This window comes from Schistocerca piceifrons, chromosome 2 (assembly GCF_021461385.2).
Source record: "Schistocerca piceifrons isolate TAMUIC-IGC-003096 chromosome 2, iqSchPice1.1, whole genome shotgun sequence".
In the NCBI taxonomy this organism is placed as follows: domain Eukaryota; kingdom Metazoa; phylum Arthropoda; class Insecta; order Orthoptera; family Acrididae; genus Schistocerca; species Schistocerca piceifrons.
In genome coordinates, this window is record NC_060139.1 from 138,725,964 (window position 1) to 138,743,925 (window position 17,962).

At 44.8% G+C, this 17,962-nt stretch overlaps 1 protein-coding gene and 1 pseudogene across 1 annotated transcript in view; both read left to right on the forward strand.

Moving 5' to 3' along the window:
- Positions 1-17,962, forward strand: part of LOC124775195 (sialin-like) — a 526,531-nt gene that overhangs the window by 255,606 nt on the left and 252,963 nt on the right. The gene's annotated exons all lie outside the window — the stretch shown is intronic.
- LOC124778427 lies at positions 3,137-3,254 on the forward strand (annotated as a pseudogene).

The window sequence follows — 17,962 nt, forward strand, 5'->3', positions numbered from 1 at the left end:
ATCGAGTAAACCAGAAGTAATTTATGGTGTTCCACAAGATAGTGTTATAGACCCTCTGCTGTTACTTATCTGTATAAACCATTTAGGGGACAATCTGAGCAGCCGTCTTGTTTGCAGATGGTAATGTCGTTTATCGTCTAGTAAAGTCATCGGGAGATCGAATTAAACTTCGGTTGCACGATAAACAGTCAAATATAAAGGCCGTAAATTCAACTAAATACGTAGGAATTAAAATAAAATTACGAACAACTTAAACTGGAAAGAACACATAGAAAATGTTTTGGGGAAGGCAAACCAAACACTGCATTTTATTGGCAGAACGCTTAGAATATGCAACAGATCTACTAAAGAGACTGCCTACACTACACTTGGCCGTCCTCTTTTGGAGTACTGCTGCGCAGTGTGGGATCCTTACTAGATAGGATTAACGGAGTACATCGAGAAAGTTCAAAGAAGAGCAGGACGTTTTGTACTATGCCGAAACAGGGGAGAGAGTGTCACGGATATGATACAGCATTTGGGGTGGACATCACTAAAACAAAGGCGTTTTTCGTTGCGGCGGAATCTTATCATGATACTTCAATTACCAACTTTCGTTTCCGAATGCGAAAATATTTTGCTGACCACGACCTACAGAGGGAAAAACGATCACCATAATAAAATAAGGGAAATCACAGCTCGCACGGAAAAATATAGGTGTTCGTTTTTCCTGCGCGCTTCTCGAGATTGGAAAAATAGAGGATTATTGTGAAGGTGGCTCGATGAATACTCTGACAGGCACTTAAGTTTGATGTGCAGAGTATCCATGTAGATGTAGATGTAGATGTAATAGAAAAGGTACCCACTAAAGGTCTTAACGTCGTGTGCCATCGAGAGCTTACATGAACTTAAACGCGCAATCAGGAATTATTAACCTCGTCTGAAATAATTACTTACTCGCCGCCGGAGACTGCTTCTGGCACTCGTAGGACCTGCAGTGTCACGTGCTTTCACGTACGCGCCAAGGCCTCGCAGAAGGCAAGACAACATACCACATTCCTCGTATTCAGTAGAATCCTATATTCGGTAAGTTTTATGTTATACGTTACACCCTAAGAATATATACTGTTTGTAAGCAACAGCACTTTGAATGTCTCGAGAACGACTCTTTATTGGTACGATGTTTTGTAACGAAATGACAGTAAACGTCATGCTGGTGGTTAAAGAATTTTCGTATTTAGTTATTTTCGCATTATAACTTGCGTGTTATGATAGTAAGCCATTTTAAGGCAACGACCCAGAAGATTCGTGAAAGCGTGTCGTTCTTGATAGGATTTGTTATAATTAAATATCAGTTAATAACATTTCGCTATTAATGGCTTTAGAAGAATGTAACATGAAATCCACGTGACTGACGGCATACTTTGAGTAAACCCTAGTTGGTTGAGGCTCCATGTTGCAGAATACGACGACGGTAGAAGGTTCGTGTCCCATTATTGACAACTTTTTTTTATCTTCTCGTTTTGTAAAAGTTTATGGAACTTCCCTAAGAAATCAATAGAGATAATTTCTGTAATATTTGATATTATGTAAATATAAATGCTCTGTATCAGGGGTGAATTTGTTCTATTTGGTGAACTTTGTAAGCTGATGCCTTACTATATTTCGTCTTTGTCTTATTGCACGTTCACAGATATCTAAGTTCTTATTTACGTATACCACAAACAGAACAACATGACTAGATATAGTGACTAGAGGAAATGTACGTTTTAGTGGAACTAACGTAGGAATTCCACTCGCCTCCAATTTTCGTGAACAGACTGTATGGTTCAAATGGCTCTGAGCACTACGGGACTCAACTGCTGAGGTCATTAGTTCCCTAGAACTTGGAACTAGTTAAACCTAACTAACCTAAGGACATCACAAACATCCATGCCCGAGGCAGGATTGAACCTGCGACCGTAGCGGGCTTGCGGTTCCAGACTGCAGCGCCTTTAACCGCACGGCCACTTCGGCCGGCTACAGACTGTATGGTTCGGAGCCAAATAAAGCTGACAACTGCCGCTGGAGAGCGCTGAGAGGCTAACATTACGTTAACAAGCTCGTGGCGTGTACCGGCGGCTCTGTTTCTCGTGAGGTTGGATATTCCGTCTGCGTGCACGTCAACGTTAGCTACCTCGTCCAATGTTCCGACAGCTTCACTCTTACTGTGTTATTTCTACATAATTTCATAAGAGCCCTTAGCAATCCTTGACCGAGCTCGATGTCTTTCAGCTTTTCCCGCAGCTTGCTGATGGATACATTATCATACGCTTTGTCTAGGTCTAACAGCGAGCAACGGAATGTAGCCTATGCACACTGCTGTTCATCGTTGCACGATATCATTGCTTGCGTCTTCGGGATGCCACAATAGTCTTGGGAATATGGAATTGATGAGTTTAGGAGGAACATCCGGGTTTCACCCAAAATAATTTGGCCTTTTTCAGAAGCTAGTGACACTAAACTATTGCATGCCAAATTTTTGCCACGTCAAGTATAAAACTGTAGCACCGTAGTAACCAGTCATAAATCTACATTACTTGGGATGAAGAGAAACAGCAGGCCCCCTACCGACCTCGTCGGCGCAGTAGATTTATGACCGGTTACAACGGTGCTACAGTTTTATACTTGACATGGCCAAAATTTCGCATGCAATAGTTTAGTGTCACTGGCTTCTGAAAAAGGCCAAATTATTTTGGCTGAAACCTGGATGAAGAGTGGTTTCTATTTGCAACTGAGGCTGACGTGTTACATGTTCTATCTAAAGCACCACAGACCGTCAGCATGGCAGTCACTATTACGACTTTCCTTGACGATGGAGGGAGAAGCGTACCGGTAGTGGTGCGCCCAACGACGATATTCAGAGTCCCAGCTCTGTGTACGGCATCTCGATGACTGTGGCAAAAAGTTGAAACGACATGGAATGACGTACATCTATCCTAGTCAAGCTTAGTTCGCTCGATACTAGCCAGATTAGAGCGGTGGTAGCTCTGTGTCCTACATTTCACACCAAGGGCTCCAAACCACCTAGAAAGTTAATCTTCTTCACGCTGTACTCTGTTTCATTATATGCTATCGTTCCTGGTGTTTCCTTTTCTAATGCCCAGTTGTGTATTTTGCCAACAGCCTTATCGCAGTGGTAACACCGGTTCCCGTCAGATCACCGAAGTTAAACGCTGTCGGGCTGGGCTAGTACTTGGATGGGTGACCATCCGGTCTGCCGAGCGCTGTTGGCAAGAGGGGTGCACTCAGCCCTTGTGAGGCAAACTGAGGAGTTACTTGATTGAGAAGTAGCGGCTGCGTCTCGTAAACTGACATACGGCTGGGAGAGCGGTGTGCTGACCATATGCCCCTCCATATCCGCGTCCAGTGACGCCTGTGGTCTGAGGATGATATTGCGATCTGTTGGTACCGTTGGCCCTTCCAGGGCCTGTTTGGATGGAGTTGTGTATTTTAGACTTTCGAGTCACATTAATGTGCCCACCTGTCAAAACCGTGAATGACCACTTTGGAGCGCTGACCGCCACAAGTCGTTCAGGAAGAGAGTCAGTTAGGTTCTGGTAGGTGCCAACAGTTTGGAGTCACGCCGACTCCAGTGCTGTGGCCAACTGCGCTTGGTTTCTTGATCGAGGATCCATGGCGCGAACAGCCGTATCGAGGTGGTCCCGCAGATTCTCGATTAGATTTAAATCCGGGGAGTCTGGTGGCTAGGGGATTACGATAAATTGGTCCTGGGGCTCTTCGAACCACGCGCGTGCACTGAAAGCTGTGTGACACGTTGCATTGTCCTGCTAGTAGGTGCCATTGTGCAGGGGAAAAACAACTGCAACTACGGATGGAGATGGACCCCAAGGATAGATGCTTTCTTGCGCCGATCGATTGCGGTTTTCAGAACGACGAGCTCACCCAGGCAATGCCACGAAAAAATTCCTCAGACCATAACGCTCCCTCATCCGGCCTGGATCCTACCGACGACTGTTGCAGGTTGTTTCAAATGTTCAAATGTGTGTGAATTCTTAATGGACCAAATTGCTGACGTCATCGGTCGCTACACATACACACTACTTAAATTAACTTAAACTAACTTATGCTAAGAACAACACATGCACCCATGCCCTAGGGAGGACTCGAACCTCCTGCGGGAGACGCCGCGCAATCCGTGACATGGCGCCTCAAACCACGCAGCCACTCCGCGCGGCGCAGGTTGTTTGCTTTCAGTTTGATGGGGCTTAAAATCTGAAAAGACCAACTGTCGCCACTCATTGTACGTCCAGTTCCGATACTGGCGTGCAAATTCCAGCCTTCGTCGGCGGTGAACGGCAGTCAGCTTGGGTACATGAACCAGGCGCCAGCACCAGAGGCCGTGCCACCCGTTGTGGCTGAGCGGTTCTAGGCGCTTCAGTCTCGAACCACGTGACAGCTACGGTCGCAGGTTTGAATCCTGCCTCGGGCAGGGATGTGTGTGATGTCCTGAAGGTTTAAGTAGTTCTAAGTTCTAGGGGACTGATGACCTCAGATGTTAAGTCCCATAGTCCTCAGAGCCATTTGAATTTTCTGCTGAGGCCCTTATGCAGCGACGTCCTCTGAACGGTCGTTGAGGAGCCCCTTGGTTCATCTGAGCTGTTAGTTGCTCAACAGTTGCACATCTATTTGCCCGTATAAATCTCCGCAGCTATCGCTGAACCTTTCGTCTATGGACCATGCTGCAATGCATTTGCCTCGGCGCCGGTTTTGGATAGCGCCATCTTGCCATGCACAGCGTACTTTAACCATGACAGCACCTGCACAGATTACAGACTTTGCCGTTTCGGAAATGCTTCCACCCCTAGCCCGAAATCCAATGACCATACCCTTTTAAACGTCAGATAACACTTTATACACACTCCAGTGGTAGTGCTGCTACCTGTCGTCTGTGAGTGAAAAACCTACTGTTTCTCCGTGCTTTTTTCCTCTCTGAACTACTTACTTCTCCGTCGGTAGGATTCGGAAGACTTTCTTAAAATATCATAGCTGCATCAGCAACAGTCTACTTTTGACACCAGCAGTACTTGATGTCTACAACAAAAACAGTGCAACTGTCTAATCAGTCGTCTTTAAATTCGCATTTTTCTCAGAACTCAGAATTTCGCTGGATCAATATGATTTTATGTTACCATGAACTACTACAATGAAACGCGACAGCTGAATAGTGGGCTGACCCGCTTCATAAGATCAGAGTTACGTAATGTCCGTTTGCTTTAAAAGAGTGTATAATATGTCTTGTGACTAGGGCCTCCTGTCGGGTAGACCGTTCGCTGTCTTTCGATTTGACGCCACTTCGGCGACTTGCGCGTCGATGGGGATGAAATTATGATGATTAGAACAACACAACACCCAGTCCCTGAGAGGAGAAAATCTCCAACCCAGCCGGGAATCGAACTCGGGCCCTTAGGATTGACATTCCGTCGCGCTGACCACTCAGCTACCGGGGGCGGACTTTAAAAGAGTAATACAGGATTGTCCAGAGAAATGTTACTACTTATATGAGATTGACTTTTAATTTTACTATTTTTATCATTATTTTACCTTTAGTGTTGAATCATTTCATTCATTTCAATATAAAAACACAAGTCCAAATGAAGCTAGTGCACTTCTTCGACATGTACTCCTTGGTTCTCAATGTATGCAATGTATGCGCAAATCCTTTTCACCATACAGGCCATAGCTCCTTCACACGTTTCCATAGGTATAGAGCGGACAACAAGTGTTATGTGTCCCTTAAGATAATTATTGTCAGTAGATTTCATAGCATACACTCTTATTCTTTCACCAATCCTCATAGCCAGAAATCATATGGAGTTGAATCCCGTGCCACTGGTGGCCACGCCAAAGTTGCACCTCTTCCAATTCAGCGTCTACCAAATGCTTCATCCAGGTAACGCCTAACCTTTAAGGAATAATGTAGTGGTGGATCATATTGCTGGAAGTAACCTGATATTACGATATGGAGGGAGGATTATCAGCAACAAAATTCTCCAACATACCTAGGCAAGGACCTCGCATTACAGCCTGATCATTGAAAAAAATATGGACCGAGTATTGTAAACTTCGAAATACCGCGCCATACGTTAACTTTCTGAGAGGATCGAGTGTGCTACCTTAGCTCATGGGGACTGCTTGTACTGCAAATGAAGCAGTTGTGGTTATTCATGTTGCCGCTGACATGAAATGAGGCTTCATTCGACACAGTGGTCAGTATGTGTGACTGTTGTGTGGAGGACCCGATTCGATTCTCGGTACTGCCAGGGATTTTTCGATGGTGGGAGAACTGGAACGGGATGCACTCTGGTGGCGTCAATCGAGGAAATGCTTGAGTGTGAAACAACGGCTCGAAGGTCAAGAAAACCGACGACGCCCGAAAGAGTGGTGCGCCCCTCCATATGGCATCCAATGGCGCCTCTGTCAGCCACTGTCGCTCGGTTCCTATCAGCCCTTCAGGTTCAGAACGCTGAGCTTTGCCTGCTCTGCTTTTGAGGAACTACTAATAGTGTATATTTGCGTATTTATATAAGGATACACGTTTCCGTTTCCTTCTTTTTCACAGCGTCCATCCCCTATCTTCGCGGGATCGGCATGTTAATCTGGAGCGTACAATATCCGTCGTGGTATAGAGTGGCCGAATGCCCTTCCTGACAGCACTCTTCTATCCCCCCTCTCTCCCCTCCCCGCCACCCCTCCCACCCCATACGGAATTCTAATGTAATCCATGTGAAAGTATGAGAGCGCTTTCGAGAAACGTTTGCTAACTGTGTAAACGAGGCGGAACGTGGCCGGCCGGCCGTCGTGGCCGAGCGGTTCTGGGCGCTTCAGTTCGGAACCGCGCTGCTGCCACGGTCGTAGGTTCGAATCCTGCCTCGGGCATGGATGTGTGTGATGTCCTTAGGTTAGTTAGGTTTAACTAGTTCTAAGTCTAGGGGACTGATGACCTCAGATGTTAAGTCCCATAGTGCTCAGAGCCATTTGAACCATTTGAAACGTGGCCAGCAGCCCGGTATTCAGCAACGGGGATGTGGAAAACCGCCTAAAAACCACGTACTGGCTGGCCCTCATCGTTAATCAGCAGGACGAATTGATATTGGGGTTCGATGCGTCTCCCTGAATCCCGGAAATGGAAGGCTAACACGCTCGGCTAGCTAGGTGGGATACGCGTTTCGTTTTATTGACTTAAAACATCGTTAGTAGGCTGAAATGAAAAATACTATATTTACCATTTTAATTTATTTTCAAGATCCAGAAACAGGTCATTACATAAGATATTGTGGTGTTATTTCGATTTATACTTACAGCTGTAAAAGAAAAGCGGTCAAAAAATACCGTAAGTAAAAATCACACCTCAATACTTCCTGTAGTAATTTTTTTACATATAGAAAGCAAACCACAATTGTAAGCGTTTTTCGTTTCAGATCCGCGAAGTTGTTTTTAAATCAATAAAACTAAATACGTATGGTGACACAAATACGCATTTTACTCTTTGAACAAAGGGATTCTAAGTATCTTGAATAACTTAATTACCTTCATTTAAGGTCAAATGGAGACAATAGACGAAGAAGTGTCAGTCCTACAAATTCAGTTTTCTTATCTCAAACAACGGGTCTCTCCTTCCCCAGTGAGTTAGTACTTCATAACCAGAGCAGAATTATGTACTCGTTTCGACATCCAGCTCACAACGCTCAACTTTCCAGACCCAAGCGATGTATGACAACGAACTCGTCGTTTCGTGGAAACGCACACACGTTAAAGCGACTCCCGCAGAAAACACGGCGCACCGTCCGGCCCCCGCTTCTACAGCAAGACACTGACAGCTCTATTGGTACTTACTCCTCCTTGTCTCGCGGACGACTGTCGTTAGCAACAGTATACCACTGCCACACTGTACCTCGATAATCAGCCAGACCTGGAGGCGGTGAAACTACTGTATTCGATGTGGCCAAGGCCGTACGCAAGTCATGCGATGAAAAACTGCAAGTCAGCATAATTATCCTTTCGAAAAATTTCCGTCATCCACTTTGATGATATATTACAGGGGGAAGTAAATCCGGTAATTTCCCAGCAACTGAATCAATATAAAGAGATGGCGGGACTTATTGTAGAGACCCTTATTTCAACGCCGGCAGCATCACTTCATTGAGAATGAAGTCCTAGCGTCCTGCTAAGACGGCAACTGTTATGTAAAAGGTGTTGTCCTCCATGACCACAGCAGGGGCGTTATATAAACGCCGCTCACCCATGCGAGTAGCAACAATGCAACGTGCGATGAAAACTCAAGGTGCTGTGTAGCCGGCAACTGCAGCTTGTTATTTCAGATTTCCATTCATACGGCGCCGCTCGTGCGGATGCAGTTGATTCAAACATTTTTCTGCATATCACATTTCGTGATTAAGGGTCAGCAACTTCGAGTGTAGTATCACTGTTTGAGTTGTATGTTCTGCAGAAATAATACAAATGTCGATGTGAATTCGGCGTAGTACTTTATGTCTCTGTTCGTCTCCACAACCATGTTTTTTGCTGCAACCTTCACTTCAGGTAAAAATTTCTCCGGAGATGGCACTTGTGATTTGCACCGACAACACGGACGTGATATTTTGTATCATTCTATTTCATATGTTATTTTATTACAAGTCGTTTTTGAAGAAGGTCAGTGAGCGAAAAGCGTCAGGAAATTAATAAAATATTTGTCGTCCAGGCAAACACAGAATTACCTACTTACTTCGACTGTCGGCTCCAAACGACCTGTAACTTGAACATTTAGCAACGTGAATTTCTTGATTAGAACTTGAAGCATGCTGAAGTAATTGCAGGTCAGCAACTTGCGTTAATTAATACAACTGGAAAACAATCACAATTGCAAAATTTCATTTTTATTTACTTGACGACTAGTTTAGGATTGGGACCCATTTTCAAATCATCCTGATAGTAACAATGTTATTACCCAAAATATAAGAACCATGTCAAGATAACGAACATATAACGAAATGCAAATGAGCAGTTACAGAGCTATCTGCGTGCTCTGTACCTGCTCATTTGCACTTTGTTATTTTCGAATCATCCAGACAGTCAAAATGGTATTTCCCAAAGTATAAGAACCATGTGAAGATAACAAATATATACGCAGATAGCGGGACAAACGGTCTGTTGTGAATTTGGTTATTATATATTGGTCTTGCCGCCTATACGAGGTGTAATGTTTCTGTAGTACTGCATTTGTTCAAAGTGTGGACTCAGTAGTGCCGGCCAGTTACTAGCTGCTTGATATGTGTTGTGCAAAAATATTTTCTTTGCCACTATGAGAAAAAGTGAAGGTCCAGCAAGCGCTTTAAGTTTTGTGTTTGGGTCCGTTGTTCTGTGCATTACCCAGAACACCTTCACGCACATAGTACAAACTTTTTTATTTGAGTGAAGTCCATATTGGAAGAGGGGTGTAAAAAGTTACTAGTGGGCGTCCATTTTATGTTGAAGCCAAAGAAAAGATGTACTCACTCGTCAGCTATTTATGCACGTAAATACAAAGAATATTGATTTTAATTGTAGGCTCTGGCGTACACGAAGAGCGAGTAGGTTCCCATACATATTCAATTTATTCATTAGGATTGCTTAAGAAAGGGGAACGTTTTCATTACTATTCCAATAAGAAAATGCAGGTGGAATCATCTTTATATTTATTCGTATCAATAATGCACACCTCACTCTTATTAACTAAATTATAGTCTAATGATTATAAAGATTCCGCCTCGATTGCAAATAGAAACCGGATGTTGACCTAGGTTTCGGCGAGGATAACCACGCCTTCTTCGGAACACACTAAAACTACAAACTGCCTAAAGAGGCATGGTCCATCATTAAGACAGGACGCCCAAACGGGCAAAAGACTCACATAAAATGTAAAATAAACGGTACGTGTGTACCATGTCAATAGCTGTACCTAGGTTAACACCCGGTTTCTATTCGCAATCGAGGCGGATTCTTTATAATCAGTAAATTATTCGCAATTGCTGACGCGCTGCAATGTTAAAAGTTCTTAAATTATAGTCACTCTTATTAACCAAATTATAGTTCTGAAGCAATATATTCACTGAACACAAGCAAACATCACACAATAACTCAAGCAAATCGCCCTTATATGGGACAGGAGGAACCGGATTTGAAAGGATCGATGCCTGCCCACTCGTCTAACGTACGCTCTCAGACAAACAAAAAGCGACGCACCACGAAGGAATGATCAGGACGAGATGGAAGTTGGTAGATGTAATGTAAATGCACAGACAAACAAATGACTATGACTACAGTTTCAAAAAAACTGAAACATTTATTCAAGACAAAGAGCTTCACGAATTGAGTAAGTCTATAACGCGATGACCAAGGGGGGGTCTTGCCCACAATACTCAATTGTTGAGAGATCCGGCGACCTTGCTGACCAAGGAAGGGTTCTGCAAGCACGAAGATAAGCAGTAGAAACTTTCGTCGTGTGCGAGCTGGTACTGTCTTGCTGAAATGTAAGTCCAGGATGGCTTGCCATAAAGGGCAACAAAACGAGGCGTAGAATATCGTCGACGTACCGCGGTGCTATAAGGTTGCCGCAGATGACAACCGAAGGGGTTTTGCTGTGAAATGAAGGTGACGATGATGATGATGATGATGATGATGATGAAGTTAATGATATCTGGGTGTAGAGTACTTAGTATGTCTTCTTTGGTAGTCATCGATGTCCCCTCTTTTTAGTTAGTATACTGCAATAATCAAGACTGCCGTTAGAGAACCCTAAAGCAAATACCCATCTGGATCCCTGCCACGTCTGAAGTTACGCGGTATTCTTACGCTTCTCTTTAAAAGTGTTAATTACTCAGGGTCATCCTATCAGCCGAAGTGATGTGCTGGTGCAACAGACCTGCAAGGGCGCGTAATATTCGTTGTTGGACACACATTTACTTTATACTTTCCGTCGCGTACTATGAAGCACGTTTTGACTTAACAGACGCCTATTAGACCTCGGTAACAGAAAGCCAACATGTTGTTGAAGCGACCGGTTATCACCAATTTAGTGCATCGCGTTACGAAAGCCAGTTTTGAGGTCGAACTGTTAAAAAAATGAAAGCGAGAAATATAGGTTAGAAACTTGGCACACACTTTTAAAAAGATTAGATAAAACTAAGTCTATTTTAAGATACGGTAGGCTCGTCTACTGAAGCATTCTTTTCCAAACACTTATAAGCTTACATTTCCATTTCACAGACTTGTGTTCATGATTGCGCAAGATGGCGCGTTGTAGTGTCTACAACAAGGATGTGCACCCAATGACAAATTTTTATCCTGTGGACATTACAAATTTTTAAATGTTGGCTTAGAAGAAAACTGTGATTATCACTCATTTTGACGCCTATCGGATGAATGTTCTTTACTTCAGAGTCTTTTGTCTGTGCTTCTTGGTCGTTTCAGAAGAAACTTGCTTAACCGCTACGAGAGTCACACTTTAGCGTTCACTGGACTCGCTAATTGCATTCTTCACTGTCCCATGTGAACGTAAGCAATACGTAAACAAAACATTAACTGTCAAAAGTTACGAGACACTACTATGCAATAAGGAACTGACCATTAGAAGTCACGAGAGGCAGGCCAGCCGGTATGAAAGGAAAGGGGGATTATTGTGTTGCCGGTAGGGAACCAATTACAACACAGTTGGGTCGGACAGGAGACCGAGGGACTTCGAACGAGGACTAATCGTTGGATGTCACCTGACTAACAAATCTTGTTATTGTTGTTGTTGTGGTCTTAAGTCCTGAGACTGATTTGATACAGCTCTCCATGCTACTCTATCCCGTGCAAGTTTCTTCATCTTCCAATACCTACTGCAACCTACATCCTTCTGAATCTGCTTAGTGTATTCATCTCTTGGTCTCCCTCTATGATTTTTACCCTCCACACTGCCCTCCAATACTAAATTGGTGATCCCTTGATACCTCAGAACATGTGCTACCAACCGATCTCTTCTTCTAGTCAAGTTGGGCCACAAACTCCTCTTCTTTCCAATTCTACTCAATACCTCCTCATTAGTTATGTGAACTACCAATATGATCTTCAGCATTCTTCTGTAGCACCACATTTCGAAAGCTTCTATTCTCTTCTTGTCCAAACTATTTATCGTCCATGTTTCACTTCCATACATGGCTACACTCCATACAAATACTCTCAGAAACGACTTCCTGACACTTAAATCTATACTCGATGTTAACAAATTTCTCTTCTTCACAAACAATTTCCTTGTCATCTGCCCTCGGAAAAAGTTATGGCTGTAGTTTCCCCTTGCTTTCAGCCGTCCGCAGGCCATTTTGATTAGTGTTACAAGGCCAGATCAGCCAATCATCCAGACTGTTGCCCCTGCAGCTACTGAAAAGGCTGCTGCCCCTCTTCAGGAACCACACGTTTGTCTGGCCTCTCAACAGATACCCCTCCGTTGTGGTTGCACCTACGGTCCGGCTATCTGTATCGCTGAGGCACTCAAGCCTCCCCACCAACGGCTAGGTTCACGGTTCATCAGGGACATTTCAACCCTTCGAAAGCTGCCTAGTGGACTGTTGGTGGTGTGACGGTGAAGTGGAAATGGAAAGGAACAACCAAAGCTAAAACAAGAACAGCGTAGCGGGTCGGTGTTTTCTGACACTGGGTACTGAGCGTCAGTGACAGAGGGGAGGAAAGGTCATTATTTTGTCAGGGATGGCGGGAGGGAAAGCGACACTATGTGGGTGGCGGTATGGGTTATTTCTTGGCTCAGTGGGTGAGGTGTGAGTGAAACGTTGTTGCTTCCACTATCAGTCATTTATTGGCACATAAGACTCTTTAAACAAACAGAGTAATACATTGTGTTTTAACTCGCTCAGTTCTTCGCAGCAGTGGTGCGGCCGGCAATCGTAGCGTGCAGATCCCAGTGACCGATGATGCGGTGACGGCTCGTGTTGCAGCGGAGCGCCAGGTTGTTCCATTCAGTACTTACCGTTGCCCACTGCGGCGGCTTCGCGGTCTTCGCCTTGTGAAATCACTCTATGCGTTATTAAGAAGCGGCTATGGCGTGGCGCGAAGTGCTCCTTCCCGGAATCGAACCAGCGACTCTCAGGTTCGGCGTCTTCTGGCGGAATTCATCACCTCTAGGTTCACAGCTGACCCATTTGGTGAGGCCAGAGTCCCTTCGTCCTTACCAGCCACCTAGGTAAGTACCACACGAACTTCTTTCTGGTAACATCTGGGATAGCATCCTCTGCGTTGACCTATTGGCGCGATAGCGACATCTTCTTCTGTCGAGCAGCGTAGCAGCTAAGTCGTTGCAGCGAAGTATAATGTCCGCTGACTAACCATCGGTCCGTCTCTCCAGGCGATGTTTCTTCGTCTCTTCTCTCTCCACTCAAATGATTACCTCATGCCCGTTTTTCGGAGGTATTTATTCGGTGTTTTCGCCAATGTCACGAAATTTCTATGGCGGCGACTCACTCTTCGGTCGTTGATCTACGCTTCTCACGTTGGGCAGAAAGGTGACCAATTTCGATACACGTGCCGGCTTTCCTTGTTTGACCTCTATGCTAGCGTGGTCGGGCATTCCTCCGCATCGCCAGATGGGTCACGCATGTGAGTTCAGTATGCCGACAGTTCCTGGAGAACTGACCTCTGATATGCTACTGCGCTGGTCGTTGTTTTCCTTGGAAGCATTGCCCATCTGCCCAGTCGTTGATCTGACGAAGTGCTGACTGCACAAACTCTGCTGGTCATCGGCCTCCTTGTTCGATTGCTGCCGCTTCCGAATATTGTGGTTTATCCTGTCAAAGTCTCTAAAACATTTACTTAACCTATAATAAGTCTTTATGTATTTTTCTGCCGGATCTCTGCTTTGAACAACCACAAATAACACATAATTATTATACACAACCATAAATAACACATAATTATTATACACACATGCTCGTAAATTAAGGATAATGCTGGTACATGGTGAAACAACGCTCAGGTGGGGGGTTTGCGGGTTTAAATCACCTCGGGGTACGACTATACGGTGCATCTGACCTGATGGTCGTCGCACGGTGGCGCTGGCAGCAGTCCACAGGTGTGTTGGTGCATTTCAGAGTGCGTTGCAGTGAGTAAGTGTGCAGGAGTTTCAGGCGTGCTAATGGTGACTGTGTTGAAACGGCCTCAAAGAACACATATTTATGACCTTATGAGGGGTGGAATACTAGGGAGACTGGAGGCTGGTCAAACACAGCAGGTCGTAGTACGGGCCCTCCGTCTGCCACAAAGTATGATATCAAGATTATGGCAACGATTCCAACAGACAGGAAACGTCTCCAGGCGCTACAGTACGGGACGTCCACGGTGTAAAACACCACAACGAGACCGATATCTCACCGCAGACGGCCACGGAGTACTGCAGGTAGCCTTGCTCGGGATCTTACCACAGCCACTGGAACAGTAACCTCCAGACACAACCTACAGACATGGTTCATTCGCCCGGAGATCTGCAAGGTGCATTCCACTGACCCCTGGTCACAGGAGAGCCCGTAAAGCCTGGTGTCAAGAACATAATACATCGTCATTGGAACAGTGGTCCCAGGTTGTGTTCACGGACGAGTCCAGCTATAGTCTGAACAGTGATTCTCGCCGGGTTTTCATATGGCGTGAACCAGGAACCAGATACCGATCCCTTAATGTCCTTGAAAGGGACCTGTGTGGAGGGCGTGGTTTGATGGTGTGGGGCGGCATTATGATTGATGCACGTACACTCCTTCATGTCTTTGACAGAGGAACTGTAATAGGTCAGGTGTATCGGGACGTCATTTTGCACCAGTATGTCCGCCTTATCAGGGGTGCAGTGGGTCCCACCTTCCTCCTGATGGATGATAACGCACGGCCCCACCGAGCTGCCATCGTGGAGGAGTACTTTGAAACAGAAGATATCAGGCGAATGGAGTGGCCTGCCTGTTCTCCAGAGCTAAACCCCATGGAGCACGTCTGGGATGCTCTCGGTCGACGTATCGCTGCACGTCTTCAAACCCCTAGGACACTTCAGGGGCCCCGACAGGCACTGGTGCAAGAATGTGAGGCTAAACCCCAGCAGCTGGTCGACCACCTGATCGAGAGTATACCAACCCGTTGTGCTGCCTGTGTACGTGTGCATGGTGATGATATCCCATATTGCTGTCGGGGTACATGCGCAGGAAACAGTGGCGGTTTTCTCAACTTATCGCCAATACCGTGGACTTACAGATCTGTGCCGTGTGTGTTCCCTATGTGCCTATGCTATTAGTGCCAGTTTTGTGTAGTGCCACGTTGTGTGGCACCACATTCTATAATTATCCTTAATTTATGAGCATGAGTGTACATAATTATTATACACCCTACACTAGGAAGATCTCATGTACTGATGGACAGGAAACGTCGAACTTTGCGAGGGACTTTCTAAAATTTTGTAGAAAATCAGCAGATGGAATCACTCATAAGTTCCAAAGTACTGGCATCTGACTAGTAAGCACAATGACTGTGAGTGGTGTACAGTGGTGCGGCAGCGCCCCATAAGACACATATTTCTGTAGTCGTTGCTAAAGCGACGCTTAAGATGGCGACGCCGCTGCACATTGGATGACTGGAAACGAGTGATTTGGAGTTATGAATCACACTACACCATGCGGGAATCCAATGGAAGGGTGCGAATGCGTAGAGAACATTACCTCTCATAATATGTCGTGCTAATAGCGAAGTACAGAGGTGTTGGTGATACTGTATCGGGGTGTTTGTCGTGGGTAGTGTGTGGTTTCCTTACTGAGCTCAAGAAAACGCTAAATGTGGAAGGATATGAAAACATTTTACAGTACTGTTTACTGCGTACAGTAGAGGAACATTTCGGAGACGATGACTGTAGCAGCATGGTAGTGCACCTTGTCTTAAAGCAGCAGCTGTGCGGTAGTGGTTTTGTGGACAGTACCATTCCTGAAATGGACTGATCCGTCTAGGGTCTCGACATAAACCCAACAGAACACCTTTTGGATGAGACAGAAAGTTCATGACCACCCTCTCTGCTGCTGCCATTCCTCCACAGACATTCAGAAACCTCACTGGAAGTGTCTCCAGTAGAGTTCAACCCGCCGTTAAAGCGAACGGTGGACCCGCCACCCACTGGTATTGATATCTAGTACTGGTTTCCGGATATTTTGAGAAGATAGTGTGGATGCAGGTGTGTAGATAAATTCCTCCTTTCTAGATATCCTAATGGCTTTCGACAAGGTACCGCATCGTCGACGACTAAAAGGAATGTTTTCGCAGATATTTCATTGGTTCGATAGAAATCTAACTTATAGAAACTAATACGTCCTATTGTACGGCGAAAGATGATTCCGATAGTATCCGATTACAAGATTAGTGGTGAACATCTTAAGCACGTTACATCGTATAAGTATGAAGAGGTGATACTAAGGCACGATATGAAATGAGACGATAACACAGAATCAGTATTAAGGAAAGCGAATGGAAGAGTTATACTGAAGTGCAGTGCATCTACAAGGGAAATCGCGTACAAGACACTAGTGCGTCAAGTTCTATTGTTCCAGCGTTTGGGTTGCTTATAACGTAGAAATGACAACAGCGAAGGATTTCGGAGATGTGCTGTTAGCATTGTAATGTGACGGTAGAACCCATGCGAATGAACTGCTCCAAGATATTAAATGGGGTTCTCGGAAGCAGATGTAATTCTCGCGAGAGCCTGCTGTTTAAAGTTGGAGCACCTGCATTCGAAGAAGACGGTGCGAGCAACGTGCTGCCATTGCCGTATTTCTCGCGTGGGGCTAATCGGAACACAGGGCGGTTATAGGTACTGATTTTTCCTCACTAGGAACGTGAATGGAGAAATCGATACTATTTGTACGAAATACTCTCTGCCATGCACTGTACAGCTTGAAGGATTATGTATTTAGATATACATGCTAATGTCGCTTGTTTTGCGAGTTCTTCGACTTAGATGCTTTTTACCTTATGCCTTCTCTTTGAAAAATGCTGTTTCCGTGATTTGCACAAGATGCAACACCTCAGGAGCTCAGCGTAACTGTGCTTGTGGGGACGTTCTGAACACGTTCCGGCGCAAGAATATTTCCGTTATACATGGACACTATCTGTCGAACTTTATGAAACTGATAAAACAGAATTTATATTACTCTGAATTTTAAATTGTAAATATTTCCATCATTAAGGAAAGTCACAAATGACAAATAGTTCACTTTACTTCAAGTCTGCTTGCTAGACCTCTTTGGTCCACGGTTGTTTTTTAACTTCACGCTTTTGGATAGCACTCTTCTCCTCACACCAGATCTATTATCATCAATTTCCAGTATTCTTAGCTGATGAAGTCTCCTTAAACTTCCTTTTCCCAGAACTCGCTATGTATGTTGATGATATCTAGTCGTACCTAAGTGGCAGCCTAAGATCATTTCTGCTGCCGGATCAAGTATGAATGATGATCTTTGTTCGGTACCGCGATGGGCAAAAAATTGGGTCTTAAACTAAACCCTAAGAAGCCAAGGGCCATCCTTATGTCATATCGAAAGTCGATTTTGTGAAACGGTTTCCCCATTACTTCTTACTGGTATCCAATTAACTTTTCAAAAAACAGTAAAAGACCCTGGCATACTCATGCAAGAGCATCTTTCCAATTTAAGGCAGAACAAATTGTTGCAGCATCAGGGAAACCACTCTCCTCCCTCCATGCAATGCAATGTATGATCATATAAGTCCTTCCCATACTCAGGGAACCTGCTGCTTCCTTTCCGCATGCTCTGTTTACTTCGTCGGTTTTTTAATCATTAGTGTCCTCCACGTATTTTCACATATCGAATACCTGTCATCATTCCATAATATCAATACAGTTGAGATACATTCAGGATCTTGA